General features: G+C 38.5%; 1 long non-coding RNA gene across 3 annotated transcripts; it reads right to left on the minus strand.

Moving 5' to 3' along the window:
* Positions 1 to 206: 206 nt before the first annotated feature.
* Positions 207 to 15,672, minus strand: LOC309490238. 3 transcript variants are annotated; one of them, XR_014202646.1, is made up of 5 exons: positions 15,017 to 15,672; positions 13,906 to 14,085; positions 11,497 to 11,562; positions 9,859 to 10,208; positions 207 to 1,521 (listed from the first exon to the last, which is right to left on the minus strand). It is a non-coding gene; the product is annotated as an uncharacterized lncRNA (long non-coding RNA). The 3 variants fall into 3 exon arrangements; XR_014202647.1 differs by having other exon boundaries at positions 13,906 to 15,667; XR_014202648.1 differs by having other exon boundaries at positions 9,859 to 10,099; positions 13,906 to 15,493.
* Between the last annotated feature and the right edge of the window lie 342 nt (positions 15,673 to 16,014).

Consider the following 16,014-nt stretch of genomic DNA (forward strand, 5'->3'; position numbering starts at 1 on the left):
TTCACTTTATCTCAGTAAATAGAAACAATCATTGACAGAAAGTCTGCCAACAAGAAAATCCCATTGAAAATATTTGATCTCCTTCCCAAATCTTAAAAACACAAACACATCACCTTAAGCGCATTAAGCTGACTCATTCTCAGGCCAAATGTTGTTTTTCGTGTGTGTGATTTTTGCATCAATAAGGGAGGTGACTCATTGCTCGTTATTTTCCACACTTTATTATGTGCTGTCCAAGGTGCTGACAGGAGTGCCAGAACTCTGAGCCGTCAAGCTGCTTACAAAATAGCCTGTGGCCACTATGAAGCTGTGGTTGACGTCCACATCCTTTTTAAAGTTCATTTCTATACCGAAATGGTTTTTCAATGTCAACAACCATTCAGAGTAGCTTTAATGCATGTTTATTAGTAGGCTACAGTTTTATCATTCATCACATTACATCGTTCATGTTCATACATCACACAATCAGACAAATTTAGCTATAATTAGCCTACATGTATTAAACACCATATACATAGCCACTCATGTTAAACAAATTTCTGTAAATTAAATGAAACGTACATTTTATAAAGATAGGGCCTTATTTATAAAGTGTTGCGTAGAAACCGTCCTACACTTGATCCTACGATAATTTCTTAAGTGTGTGTGTATACGTGTGATTCAGAGAACGAACATGCGCACAAAAAACGTGCGTTCGCCTCTCTTCCAGATGTGAAATTTATAAATCACAAATGATCTTGAAATTGTGCGCAGCTGAATGGTTTCAGATCTCCGCCTTGTAAACGCCGCCTAATGGCGTTTAATGTCATTAACATATAAAAGAGCTTCAGTCAACGTCCAAATCCTTTACTTGAGAACGGCGAGCGGCAAGAATTGCTCAGATTCCTAAATAACTGCAGTACTCCGCCTCTCTGCCACTAGGAAAAGTGCGTACGCCTGCTTAGACCCTGCCGTGATTCTAAGCACTTTTTCACGTCAAAGATATAAATATGAATGTTGGCGTGGTTTTTAGCTTATGCACACTCTCAAATAAATGAGGCTCCCCATCTCAAGCATGAAAGTTCATTTTATGTAAGACGAGGAAGCATTAAAGAAGGGCGGATCACAGATATTGACATTTGTTTCAATAATGCCAAATCTCATTGTAAACATTTGACACATTAAGGCACATTATTCTCTTCAGTGAGTACACAACTAATAAGATTGTCCGACACATTTTTTTAATATCTAAGAATTAACTGGGTGAACAGCCCAAATGTGTTCCAATCCACATACCCATCCCGTATTAGTGATTGTTTTGAAGACTGAACGGTTTTAAGACACCCAGTGAAATCAATTAGTGCACATTTTGAAATCCATCCCTCACGTCTGCTTATTTAATCTTCACAGCGAACCATCTGGAAGAGATGCTGGACGCTGGATTCCTGAGGTGATGTGATTGACCATTTGAGTCAAATGTAGCTGGATGGGCCTCAGTTTCTCCGGAAGCTGATGACAATGATGGGAATTTTGGACAGGAGCCTGGTTAGAGAGAGAGAACAAAAGAAGATAAATATACTGTTATGATACATAAATGTAAGATAACATAATGGAATGGACAACAATGTGCACAATCAAAAACTCAAGTGAAGATTACCACAGTGATGTTAGTCAGTGCCATAGATTCTAAAAACGATATGAAAATGAACATTAGAAATAGATGCAAAGATAGTTGCATGGTCACAAGGGATAAATAAAGCCTCTGACGTTGTTTTCTACATTTCTGAAAGGAAAATAAAATACTTATATAAAAATAATCCTGCGTGCCAAAACTGAAGTTTGTGGTCTTTAACGTCTCTCCACTCTTAACTTGAAAATATCTGATCAACTGAAATGCAAATGAAAACCATTCTCTTCTATTTTCTTCATTTCTTCTCTTCTTTAGCTGGTTTCCTAATCTAGTTGTCCAATAAACCTGTCATTGTGTACTACAACGGTTGTTGGCTCTTTGATGAATGCTTTGTTTTTCTTCTGCAAGTCTCTTTGGATAAAAGTGTCTGCTAAATGCAAAAATGTAATGTAAATGTCTATGGGAAGAGTTTTTAGAATTATCAACCAGTCTAGTTACTACGAAAATAGTGAACTGAAACGCAACGCAACGCAATGCAATGCAAACACACCTTCAACCATTTTTAATGGTTTTTGTTTTTCACCACAAATAGATGAAAGAGGAATTATGGGTTTGTAATGCCTAAAATTCAAAGGTTGTAGATTTTGGAAAGGTTGGAATCCATATTGGTGGCTTTTTCAATTGTTCATTTTAATGAGAGCAATCGAGCATCTAAATTACAGTGTGGTAATACGGTTTTTCTTTGTGTGTGTGTGTTTTTCTACAATTTTCACCATGTTCACTCAGCTTAGTCATTATAGTCTTATAAGGATGACATTTCAAGATCATTTTAAGTATTTTATTTTGCTTTAAATAATGCGGTAAAAAAGAATTTGGTTATCTAGAGAAGGGTAATGCATACAACTTCCCGACACCTTTACATTCATTGACCGTATTTGTTTACAATTCCTCATTCTTCATTTGCTTCCAAAAGTGGTGCGAATGTTTTCTATACCCCGTCACCCTCAGAATTTGTGTACGATTTGTACCAACGCCATTACCAGTTTTCCCAAATTATATGTAGAGAGGTTTATGGACAATTTAATCCCTGCAGGAGTCTTGGCAAGACCCTTTTCTCTGTCAATTTTCACCCTCTGCTTCATTCAAGCCCCCTCTCTCTTTCTGCGCCTCCACAATGTGGGGTTTCTTTCTGTCTCTTTTTTTTTTTATATTCCTGCATATCTCCCCCCCCACCCCCGTCCCAAAACCCTCAGACAGCATGCAGCTTATGCAAATCACTGGCCTTTTATTCTCAGTTCTCGTCCTCAGCCTTGAATGAGACCTCAAGAAAACACACACTCACTCAACTCTCACTTGTTCTCATCACCACACTCTACTGTAATGAGGACAGAGCCCTTCATGACATTCTATGTTGATTATAGTAGACCCATAATATTAAAAAGTTCCTAATATCTTCGCAACTGAGCAAAGGCCTAAGAGTGGAACGTGTATTCACACTGTAGAACCAAAGGCCAGGGATCATTTTTACCAATAGCCTCAGATATCGTTCCTAGATGAGAAGTTGCGATGAGGAGGATTATGGGATGGAAGTAGACTAGACTTTTTAGTGGCGGGCGGGGGGGGGGGGGGTTTGCTGTTTACCAAAGTCACTGTGACAAGGGGAGGTGGGGGGCTGATGAATATAAAGTGCTTGCTTCCATTCCCAGGGTCTAGAACACACACACACTCACACCCAAGTACGCTGTGTATATATAAGAGTGTGTGTAAGGAGGGGTGAGCCAACCAGCCTGACTTCCCTCAGACACTTTGACAGGCGGGCCTTTTCACCAGCGCATTGCTGGGCCAGCCAGCTCTCGCTCCCTTAGCAACGGCCCCCTCCAGCCGGCCACCAAAATGACAGGGGTGGGGGACAGGGGCAGATAGGGTGTGGGTTACAAGGGGTGAGCTGGTTCACAGGGGTGGATGAAGAAGTTCCCAGTCTGGCTGGGACTCCTACAGACATTGAACTTGAACTTGACTCTGAAAGAAATAACGAGGATCGCACATCCTTTCATTTACTCACCTTAACGAACACAAAATCATATTTCTTTTGTCCATACAATGAAAGTCAAAGGGGTCCAAATTTGTTTGTTAACAATGGCAGACGTTTTTATTTTTTGGTGAACCATCAATTTTTAGAGTAATCATGATAGATCCACAAATGACGTTTCAAGAAATTCTAAAACTTACAACATTAAACAACATATATTTCTTTTCTATGTACACTTTAAAAGCGATGGTAATTCTCCTCATTAGGATGTAAAGTGGGCAAAAAGCGAAGCAAAGCTACAAAGTGAGGATAATTATATCCCAAGGTCTTTTATAATGGTGGGGCCATGATGGAGGTTTAAGTGTTCCCTGGTCTCCACTCTCCTGTTTTTGAATTCCTAGTCCTGCCCTTTACTCTTGCGTCCTCCAGGATACAGTTTATTGACGTTCCTGTGAGTGGCTGCTTTAAGGATTTGCAGAGAAGACCTACAGCTTCGGTCTCATTTTACTGCTTTATTACTAAAAATTACATTGCCAGATCTTTTCAACGCAACTCTAGACAGGCTATTCCAACCTCATCTTTAGCACTCTTCATTGTTATCATCAACAAAAGAAAAGTCTGAAAGAACTGCTTTCCTAAGTGACCTAATTTTTTTCAAGGTTATGCTCTCAATACGATACAGAACTTATTTTTTCAATGGCATAGAATGAATAATAAGGAAAAAAAAGAGCATTTGTCATTTAAACTGATTTGAAGTCACGTGAGGGTACTTTCATATACAGCGTAAAACCCCACTTTAATGCATTATTCACATAAAAATAAATTATGTTATCATTTACTCACCCTCATGTTGTTCCACATTTTCTTTTTTCGGTTGAATATACACACACAAAAAGATATTTTGAAAGGCAATCTCACTTTTTTTGAGGTTTGGAGCAACATGAGGGTGAATGAATGACGATTTTCATTTTAGGGTGTACTATCCCTTTAAGGTACAATGCTCACTTTCATCCAGCTGTCAATCTTAGCAGCAGGTCATGATTAAGGTGCCGTATTATTCGGTGATCCTAACGTCTCCATTGTCGTTCTGGATTACCTGCGTCTAATAGTTCAGTTTAGATCTACGACTCTGCTGACTGCGGTTCTTTTTGCTGCCTGTTATTCCAGCCAGAGGAATCCCAATCCCAAGCTTTTCATGACCACTCGTCCAAGGACGGGGAGAAAAAGGTGGGGGAAAGAATTTCAAAGCTCCCCCGTAGCTGATACAAAGCTAAGAACAACCCTTCGCGGGATAATCGTGTTTATCCCCAGATTAAAACGAGATCGACAGCTGAGGTATCCACAAGGGGAAAAAAAGGAGAATTTTCCCATAAAACACACAATGGTCTTTAACACGAACCCAAGAGATGCTTCTGAGTCATTTCTCTCCACTGTTCATTTCTCAGTTATGACCACTGATGAAAGTGATTCGCAATGCTCGTCTACCCTTGTTAAGTGCCTTCATTAACACTATCCATTCTCAACCTTTCCTTCGAGAGATGACTTCGGTAACGCATGCCAAAAATATGACTCCACTTTCTTAGAAAGCACCATAAGTCTCCGCTGTCATATTACATACGTTTTCAAAGCTAATGTGGCACAAAGTTTTTATCAGAGCAAGAAGAGCAAGAAATGAAATGTCACAGCTGGCTTTTAGAAATAAATATGTGAAGCCCTATAGCGCTGGACATAAAGATGACATATGATGGGAAGAAAACTGTTAGTATGCCAGACAAATATTCCCAGATAGCCACCTCCCATAGGCCTTTGATATTAACATGCCAGCTGCAGCAACTGCCACATGGGGCCACAGACTGAGCCAGACAGTAAAAGCCCTCCCCCTCCACATCTATTCTCCACCAAACACATGTTTCCTCCATATTTTATTGTTCATCATCAGTGTATTTATTAACGTCAATTGTTTATCTCACCCTATTTTTTTCCCCCACCGAGAACAGAAAACCTCAGTTGGTGACTGTCCTCGTCGGCTTTGTATGCATCGCTTTCAAGTCCTCTAACTGTTCTGCGGAACTTTTTTTTTTTTTTTTTCTATTTTATTTAGCATAAATAATTCCTCCTTTCTTTGTGATTCCCCTTTTTGCTTTGCTGTGAAATACTGTCGCTGTCCCGGTGTAAACTTTCTCAGTGGTTTTCTGTATCACTGTCTCCATTTTGCTGGGTAATATATTGTAATGGAGCTTTAATTAATAGCTTGCCCAACTGCTGTGCCCTAGCAGAAGGGGGGAGAGGAACAAACTATCCTACAAATTCAACTCGAATTTTACATGCAAAATGCATTAATATATACTTTGTTGCATACGTGCTGCATACACGCTTTTTTCAAAGCGATGCCATAGAAGAACCATTTTTGGTTCTCCAAAGAAGCTTTCAGTGAACAGCCCCTAAAAGAACCATTTTGTCTAAGATTTTTATACTCTAAAGGAATTGAATAGTTCCATGGATGTTAAAGGTTCTTCAAGGAACCATCAATGCCAATAAAGAACCTTTATTTTTTATGCATTATATCAAATAAATAGATTAAACTGCACATACTAAGATCAAACTTGTATAATGTAAAATGCTGACCCTTTAGAATACACACGGATATGAATTGCAAACCCTTTGCATAACAACTCGATACTCTAGCATGCACTGCAAAAATACGTCACATCTACTCGCGCGAGCACACATGATTGTGCAAATGATCACGCAATTCCGGGCTGCACAAGCATACAATGGCGCTAACACGCTGCACGGATGAGAAATAAAGCCCTCAGCCGTTCCCTGAGGATAGTCTCTTAGGGTTTTGGTGCTAATTTAGGCATCTGGCTCTGTCTGGGCCTGAGCATCTTTCTCAGCTTATTACCCTCCACTGTCTCTGGCACTCCATCCGTACAGACAATGGTGGGAAACAGGGGGGACCGCGGACCCACGTCAAGTACTCGCCGTACAATGCTGCCATTGTAGAAGAGGAGAGGGGTCTGGAATAATAATGTGGGCACTATCAAACTGTTTACCAACACAGAGCCTACAGCTGAAGATTTGCTCTCTATTTATCGCAAATCATCATTTGTGGTATTGCTATTGAAGCTTGAATATGTGTAAGGAGAGTTTAAAAAAAAAAAAAAAAAAAAAAGTCTCAAAACAGACCGACTTTCTTGACACACACAAATAAAACACATTTATCATCATATACACAGATGCAAATGACCTTGTGTTAAAGTGATTATTGTGCCAGACACCTTGGGAGACATTTCAAGGATTTGCCCTTTTCAGTCCATGGGAAAAAAAATATAATCAGAGTCATACCTAAAAATCCACATATGCCACATCCATCAAGCACATTAAGCTGGCCCGCTACTAGACAGTAATCCAGATATGACAAGGAATATGATTAGAATTTCTTTTGTGCATATATGCTTATATGCATTTGGACTGGAATTGTTTCACAGCAATATAGTGCAATTGTTAAAAAACAAAAAACATTAAATTTTTACCCATACTTGTATCCGGACTCAAATATTTGCGTGCGCATTCTGTTTGACTGAAAACACAAAGAACTGGTAAACCACAAAAACAATACACAGTTCAGAGCGTGATTTGCATATTGAAAACTGGAAAAATCTGGTATGGGTTTGGCACCGTGCCAAGCGGCATAATTAACACTTTTCAGCCACTGCTCTGCAGCAGTCACATTATGCTCTGACAAGCATCCACTCCCCCTGCTCGACCGCATATACTCACACAACCAACACCAACACATGCAAACCTGAACATTTATTCTTGCTTCATATATTCGTGAACACAAATTTGCTGTTAAACCAATCACCAGTTTTGATAGTGTTATTTGCCACCTAGGAAAATGCAATGTTGTTGTGTAACAGTATTGCATTAGACTCTCTTTTCAAGAGTATAAAATGAGTTCTGTGTCCCTATCTGAGATTTTTAAGCACTGAAGGTCTTTTACATAAAACCCTGAGAGATGCAGAGGGAGGAAACCCCTCCCCCTCCTGCAAGATACACAGCCTAATTAGAAATTCCATATTAAAGGTGCAGACTCTCATTTCCATGCTACTATTTTGTCTATGGATGAGTTTAAAATATATAGAAATAGAGACTCTTAGTCTCGAAAAATCCCCCCCTGCATGTAGACGGAGATAACTATTTCCATATATTAACAACATCTTCTGACACAAATGGGCTGTGTTAAATCTTAAATCTCTAGCTTTGTGTTGAACCAGTTCACTGTGTGTAATCATGGGTTTTTAAGGCCCATGAGAAATCCTAAAACCTATGGGTATTTCTTTTTAAAAAAAGGACAGAAATTGTTCTTGTCTGTCACATGCAAAACAGAGAGAGCAAATGCTCCTCCTTAAACATTGCAAAAATAGTGTTTGCATCCAGAATAGACAGATTTTTACACTGCACATTTGAGTGTGTATTCATCCCTGGACATTTCCAGAATGCATGTAAACACTATAGTTCTCTGCAAAAAAAAAAAAAGAAAAAAAAAAGAAGCATTTCTTAACGCAGATAGAACACAAGCACAACAATAACATCAAAGTCTTTTTTTTTTTTTTGCTTTGCTTTGCTTTGAAATGCAACAATTTGAATTGAAATTGAAATTGAAACATTCAAAATATAGAGCATTTGCCACGTGCCGTTTCTAAAGCGCCACTGTGCCTTTAATTGGGGGCTCAGTCCTCTCTGCTTGTTCCTATGCAATTATGTTAATATGCAGAGCTTGTCTGGTCTTTTTCATTAACAGAGGCGCTTGCATCATTGTTTCCTTTATTTGTAAGCTCCACGGGCACCTTCCGTACATCAGTGATCTTTTTTGCACGTCTTTTTTGATGGGCTATTCTGCCAAGCCTCCTCTTTTTAGGATAAAATGTCAGTCTTTTTTTTATTTTTTTTTCATTTATGGACAACGAGGTCTTTTAGGCACACAGGGTTTCCACGCTCAGTAAGTATGCAAAAACGGTTTTCTGTTATTACGAGGAGGGATTCAATGGCTTTAAATATTCAGTAGATGACGCATCATTTGTCTCATCTTCGCATCTCGATACATTTCAATGTATTTTGGATATTTGCGTTTTATTCATCTGTGATGTTTTGGTTAAAGCACAAAAGCCAACTGTCTTCCTAGAGCAAATATGTTTCAGAATGCCTGTGTTCCACCTACTTTCATAATTTTCTGCAATAAACACACCAGCACAGCTCTGCGTATCACCAGCAATCCATTATGACGCAACCATTCACCTTTGTGAGGAACATTTCAGTGTCTTCCATCCATTTCAATGACATAACACGCAGCTCTCTGTAACCAAGCGGCCTGCGTAAATTTCCGTTTACCACGAGAGAGCAATGTGATGTTTTGCACCTCTCACTTTCTGACCAGCTAATGATACAAACTGTGGCTATTATGCAAGGCACCAAATATCATTAAAAACATGGCACAGTGTGAGAGTCGGTAGACATGTTCTCCAACATTAAAGTCGGTACATGCTTTTTGTAATGTGGTGAGGGGCACTTGGCACCTTTGTGCCAGCGATTTAGTGTATCATTAAGCAGCAGAAACAAAAGTGCTCTTCAGTCCAGGTCGACTCGGTTGCATTGGTCGAGAGGATGCAGTATGTCAATTAACTTAGTCTCTCGAGTGAGTTCAAGCAGCTCTCGCTTTTTTGGTTTCATCTGAAAATCTGGTCACCTGGTCATTTTTTTGTGTCATCGTTGAACTGGCATGGCTCAGGATTTAGTTGCACGAATTTGTCCTTTGCAAACGCATAACACGACCTCCAGTCAATTAACGGGGTGAGCGCGTGAATTAATAGCTACGTTCCGTTTGAAAATATGTATACAGAAGCACGAGGGCTTCATTTGCGTTCAAAACTCGCTACGTATCAGCAAGAGTGTGTGCATATAGATAACGGGGCTAATTAGTCAGGAAAGATGAGAGTGGGATAGTCTTTTTAAGGAAAATGATTTGGGCGACAGGGCCTATTCTTACGCTCAGAACAACCACGAAACACATTCAATCTTTTTTAGAGACAAATTCGTGGAAGCATTTGCCCCATTCGTTTGCTTAACATTTCAAATTCCCTTGCAACACAACCGGTCGAGCTAAAATCAGTGGCAATAACGCGGCAGCTAGTCTGATATAGGCAACGATGCAGCTTACCTCATGCCAACACAGCCATTTTAGGAAGCAGCAGCCAGTTTCTCCATCAAGATGGCTTCCTGAAAGCACACCCCTCATTCAGACTTGCAGTCTTCCAGCATCTGGTGGTCCGTGGCAACTGGCAGCCTCTTTGTCCCCATTGGCACTTGGGATGTAGGCTCTCACTCCTTTCTTTTTTCCCTCTTTTCTCCGGGGGCACAGATGGCACTAAATGCTTCCGTTGAAGAAGAAGGGAGGGGAGCTGGTTGAAGAAGGATGAGGGTTGACTATTATTTTTCTTTTCTTTCATTTGGACAATTGCACCATTTTTTCCCTCTCTCTCTCTTGCTCCAAAAAGGCAGAGTAAATGGCTGGCAAGGGGAAACAAGAAAATAAAGGACAAAAAGCCCCTTTTTAGCACTGCCAAAGCAGATGTCATGGCTACTACTATATATCATTTCTTTGGATTATATAAGCGCTAACATTTCTTGTTGCTGTCATGCTAAGCAACTTCACCAGGGACAGACAATCCCCTATTAGTAATGTTAATAGTTGTGCATTAGCACTACATGAATCGTGCAAAGGCACGCACGTCCGGCTTTTTGTTATCATAGCTGTGCGATTGCCAATGCTGGTCACTGTGAAGGTATACTGAATCAGCCCACATCAATTACTGTCCACCCATAATTTCATTGAATAACCCTTATTCAATTGTGCTAGGTAACCAGTTTAGCTGGAAAAGATCACTGTTAATGAATGATGACAGAATTTCTTTGCTCACATTAATTTTACATAAAGTAATATGCGATGTGATAGTGGCCCATACATTCTTATCATTATCGAGATGGAGACGGACATATAATTTCCTCTCTCTGATCATTCATCGCATTGAAGCCTTTGGCCTAATGTCCTGCAGTCACACTAACCACGGATTCTCAGCCATGTTAAAACACATTGCGATTTAGATTTATTTTCGTTCTTTTTTTTTTCACACAGGTCATGCCTTTGAGGGATTTGTCTTGAGATAATTATGCGCTTTGTGTTTTTTTCCTGTTATGATTAACAGCTATAGCGAGCCCTTTCCTTATTCATTTGCTAATATGTGTGTGTGAACTGCACAACGTCTGCCCGAAACGATTTGAAAAGCACAAGTAAACATATGCCATACAGCATAATGCAACATTAATATGTAGAATAATTAAGAGAGCCTTTTGGATTATGACATGCACTTTTACTGTAAAGAAATTATTTTTGGCTAGCACAAATGTGAAACTGATATTAGTGTATTTAAAGGCTAAATATCTATAACTGACATTTATATATGCGATTTGTCAAAGAATGCCTGAGGATTGTTGAGGCTTTGATGAGTGTACATTTGAGAGGGAAAAACTCGCATATGCATAAATATAGAACATGAATATGCATATATGTAGAAAGAGAGATAATAAATAGATGTATAGATTTTCTGATGAAAGATTCATGTAATGCATGTAGTGTCTTGGACTTGATTAAGGATTACTATTTGCATTTGGCTCCTTTCAAGTGCATGCATTCATTAGCATATACTTTATGATGTACTGTGTGTTTGAATCAGATTAACTATACAACTAATTGTTCTAATTACAATGTTGCATTGTAATACGCTTTGATTGCACTTACCAGATGGCGTTTTTTCCCTTAGCTCCAGTCCTCTGGTCTCTCACAAAGACACTGCAGTTTGAGAGGCTACAGTAAGTTGGAGTAATAAAAGAAATTAAGATGAGACAATTTATTTTTACATACAAACACGCATATATTTTATTCATTAATTACTATATATAATTTACAAACGAAAAAATGTTTTACAAAATGCTTAAGTTTAATTTGCACCTTAAATCACACTTATGAATGCATGTGAATTTTTTTTTTTTTTTTTTTTTGGGAGTGTGGCAAATATAGAGAATGTAAATCTGCTTAGTCAGCTCAATAAACTTTTTTTTTTTTGGTCTCTATAATTTCTTTGTGAGTTCTTACAATTTTACACCTTTTTTTTTTTTCTCTTTAAGATTTAATTATCAAGATTATTTTTTTTCTTTTCTTCATTCAGTTTAATTGGCACTCTGATAGTGTTTTCACATCCTATTTTGTAGCCTTAGAAACCTTTCTGAGTGTTTCTGAAAATAAAAATATGCATCTTGTGTATTTAGTATTATCCTTAGAGCAGTAAAACAAGGACTTTCAGGCCAGGAAATTTACACAGTCCAAATCAGGTTAAATTGTCCTACATTTTAAGTAGCCTACACACGCCATTGGATTTAAAAAAAAAGTTTAAAAAAAGAAATTGCGTCAGGATTTTAATTTAGTTGGTAGGCTAGTTAAGTAGTTTGTTGTCTCACTAGAACACATATTTTACTCAGACTTTTTTATTTAATGATAAAGAATTTTTGAATATAGGCTAGGTTTACTAAAGAGAATCGTAACACACAGACTAGTGTGTGTGTGTGTGTGTGTGTGTGTGTGTGTGTGTGTGTGTGTGTGTGTGTGTGTGTGTGTGTGTGTGTGTGTGTGTGTGTGTGTGTGTGTGTGTGTGTGTGTGTGTGTGTGTGTGTGTGTGTGTGTGTGTGTGTGTGTGTGTGTGTGTGTGTGTGTGTTGCTCTGCGTGACGAGGGCTTCCAAAAGCGCTTACACTTCTTAAGATTTTGAACTCTAAACATTTTCAACTGACATTTTGTTTAGTCTTTTTCACAGTGGCGTTGGAGTGCTGTCTCACAATTACGTCTTATGTCATGAAAAAGGACACGGGGATACAAAAAAAATAATAAATCCATTCTGCATTATTTTCCGCTTCATCTTTGACGTGTAGGCCTACAGCCAGATTAATATGGCCAATCATAATGAAGCTGCTTCAGCATGATGTCATTGCTTATGATTTGTGATTGCTAGTGAGTCAATGACGTCACGTTAATTTTTTTTTTTACCCAGATCGAAGTTGTTCAAAGCTGCAATAAAATTCAATTAATACAAAAATGACTTGAATGACCTGCCTCTTTTATAATTAACAATTTTTTCATAAAAAATATATATTTTAGGAGGCAAAAATGTCTAGCAAGTGCAGCTTATATAAAAAAGATAGAAATTATTTCGTCTGAAATCCTTTAGTGCATTTTTAAAATAAATTGAAAAATTCATAATTTTCTCTAAATCTGTCAGTGTGACCAACACGCAGGAAGCCATTTTGAACAAGATATGTTTAAAAAGATCATCATAGGATGAGTCTGACATTCTTATGTGTCATAATGAGAGAAGAGATTAACAACCAAGCATTTGAGCGCTAATTTATTCTCGATTAGTAACAGACTAATTGTAAAATCCACATGATCATACCATTGAGATCCGATACACGCGCATTATTATAACGCAGGCCTCATTTGCGCGTGTCAGGTGCGGAACAAAAGCAGGCGTAATAACAGCAATGAGTTTTGCCTGGTTTAGGTAAATGATATCGGGTGGGTTGAAGCAGGAAGCAGTTTGGGAATGGGAACTAGCTAGGAAGTTTATAAACTTAGTCCGCGTAGAGTTAACAATGCGCAACACTAGGCTCCTGACAAAAGTTTTTCACTTGCATGAAATTTAAAATACAAAACAGTCCTACAAATTAGTAACTAGATTGTGATGTATAGCCTAAGTAATTAACTGCTGTTCATTAAGCTTTCTTTTATATAGCTTTTTAAATATAGCCTATTTGTCAGACTAAACACCACCTTTGCCAACAAAACCAATCTTGTTAGGTCAAATTATAACTTTAAGAAACAATTATGGAGTAAAATAAGCAATAATAATAAAATAAAATAAAATAGTGTAAATGTAGTCATTTTATATAGTTTTAAACACGTTAAATTGTTTTATTTTTTAAACAAAGGCACTACGTTTACGAAATTGTCTGAAATTGAAATAGTGAATGTTCACAAACGTGCACGCGCCCAAAGGTGTATTGAAAATAATAAAGGCTGAAACATTATTTATGACCGTATTCCTTTGCATTGCAGTGATTAAAGTGCCTGTATGATTCACACAGAGGGGCCTGCTTACCTCATGCAGTTTCCCTGCAATCATTGCTTCAACTTGTCCACATGCAGTTAAGGAGGACGTTTCTACTTTCGGTTATCTAGCTTTATGAAGGAAGATAAACACTCATACAGCTAGATAACCAAAGACAGCAACTACCTCCTGTCAACACTTTTTAAATGTGGAACATCTCATAAAGTTGACCTGATAAATGAAAACAGGGTTAATGCGCAATAAAATAAATGACACTCAAATTCCATTTAATTGACTCTTTTTATAGACCTGTAAATACTGTTAACAAGTCAAGTGTTGAAAGGACTTATGAGGTTCTGAATGTGGATTATGTGGTGAAGACATAATCCACAAGTTGCGGTTTCTGTCTGGATGCGTTTCAAATTGAGCCTTTGGAGTTATTGTCAGGGTTTCCATTCATCAAACCGATTTAAACAGGATTTTGTCCCTGCCTTCCGGTCAGTAATAATCTTTTAAAATGACGATTATTAGGTCTAACCATTTCATTTGGCTCGTTAGGCCCCAACAATCACACCACATGTCTACATCATGCATCATTTATGCCGTGCATTATAATTCAGAAACTGCAAAAGGTAAGGCCTTTTTGCGGTTTGATTTCAGTCTAAACCCAAATAGTTTATAAAAGACGTTTATATATGCGTGCATCATAAGCTAAATGTAGCCTCAAAAAATATAGAGCGTACATTATAGGCTAAATATAAATATATAGGCTATAGTGCAATAAACAGATCATTCTTCACCAAAACACATGCCACTCATTTCAAGATCAATTAAAGGTCTAAAGAACAACAAATGTTCCAGATATGCTATATGCACCTGCTGAGAGTGCACAAAGTCCAGACAGTGTTCAGAGGGCCACATGCACTTACCACTGAACATGGCCTTGTCTGTCACATGGGGTCAGTTGATGTCAAATGTTAGGATTATACATATATCCATGCATTTTTACAAATATGCATTTCAAGTCAACTTGTGGACTACTGTCTATAAGAGTTCTAATTTATTGTGACCAAACAGTGATTCAAGCTGTACTATGAGCCCATTCATTTTAAAAATGCACAAAGAGTAAGCAGAAATAATTGAGGTAATTCAAAAATCTTACTTTAAACAATTGACGTGCATATTCCTCTCTGTCAGAAAGTAAGCTATGAGTGGCCGTGTGTCGGGGACAAATAGAGGTTCCCGTGCGCCTTGCGTTAAAGAACATGACGCTGAAATCTGCGCAGACGTATCTAGTCAGAAGCCAAACTCTTCCGTGCATCTCTTCAGTGATGCGTTTTCCGTTCAAAACTCGCAGTCCTTAAGTATTCAGCCATCGAATGTTACGTCTCAGCCATCCAGGGATTGGAACGGGCAGTTTAATTTCCAAGATGGGGAATTCCACCCTTGAAAAGCATGCTTACAGTGTTCGTGCGTGGACGTGAGAGGAGATGCAAGGTTTACTTTATGAAACCTGCACGCGATGTTCTCATTCGCCCTGTGGATCTGATGTTCTCTCTCTCCGGCTTGAGAGAGTCTAGTTTCTGACTAAATGCATCCTCCTCTTGCAGTTCTCTCCTGCAGTGACGTCACTCCAGCAGCAGGCAGCCGATCGACCAATCACACGCGCGTGCTCCTTTTCTCCCTCTCTCTCTCCCTTTTGCGCGCGCGCTTTCCCTGGTTTACTGAGTGCGCGCGCGTAAGAGTGTCGCCTATAGGTTCCAGAGTTCCTATAGTTACCTAACCTAAAATGAATTAAGTCATGCCCATAGTTTCAGCATTCCCCTGCAATGTTTGCCTTTTAAAATGAGTTAGAGGTTTGTGAATTTTAAGTGATGAAACTTTGTAAAAGTAGGCTGTAGCCTTTCAAATTTGCGCATATTTACATGGTAACTCACTATTGGTTGCATCTTTCTTTGACTGCACTCTTACTCTGTTATCATGTGTCTGATTGCTATGTTTCCAAGTAAACTGCCCGAACCGAGGACAAAATCCTTGTGTGTGCAATAAAGCTGATTTTGGGTCTAAAAAGAAAATGCAAGAGTGTAAGTGCAACGATGCTTTAAAAATAAATCTGATAACCATATGTAGCTGGTAGAGAATTATATTAATAAGGTGGAT

The sequence above is a fragment of the Leuciscus leuciscus genome, assembly GCF_965113295.1.
Source record: "Leuciscus leuciscus genome assembly, chromosome: 2".
Taxonomy (NCBI): Eukaryota; Metazoa; Chordata; class Actinopteri; order Cypriniformes; family Leuciscidae; genus Leuciscus; species Leuciscus leuciscus.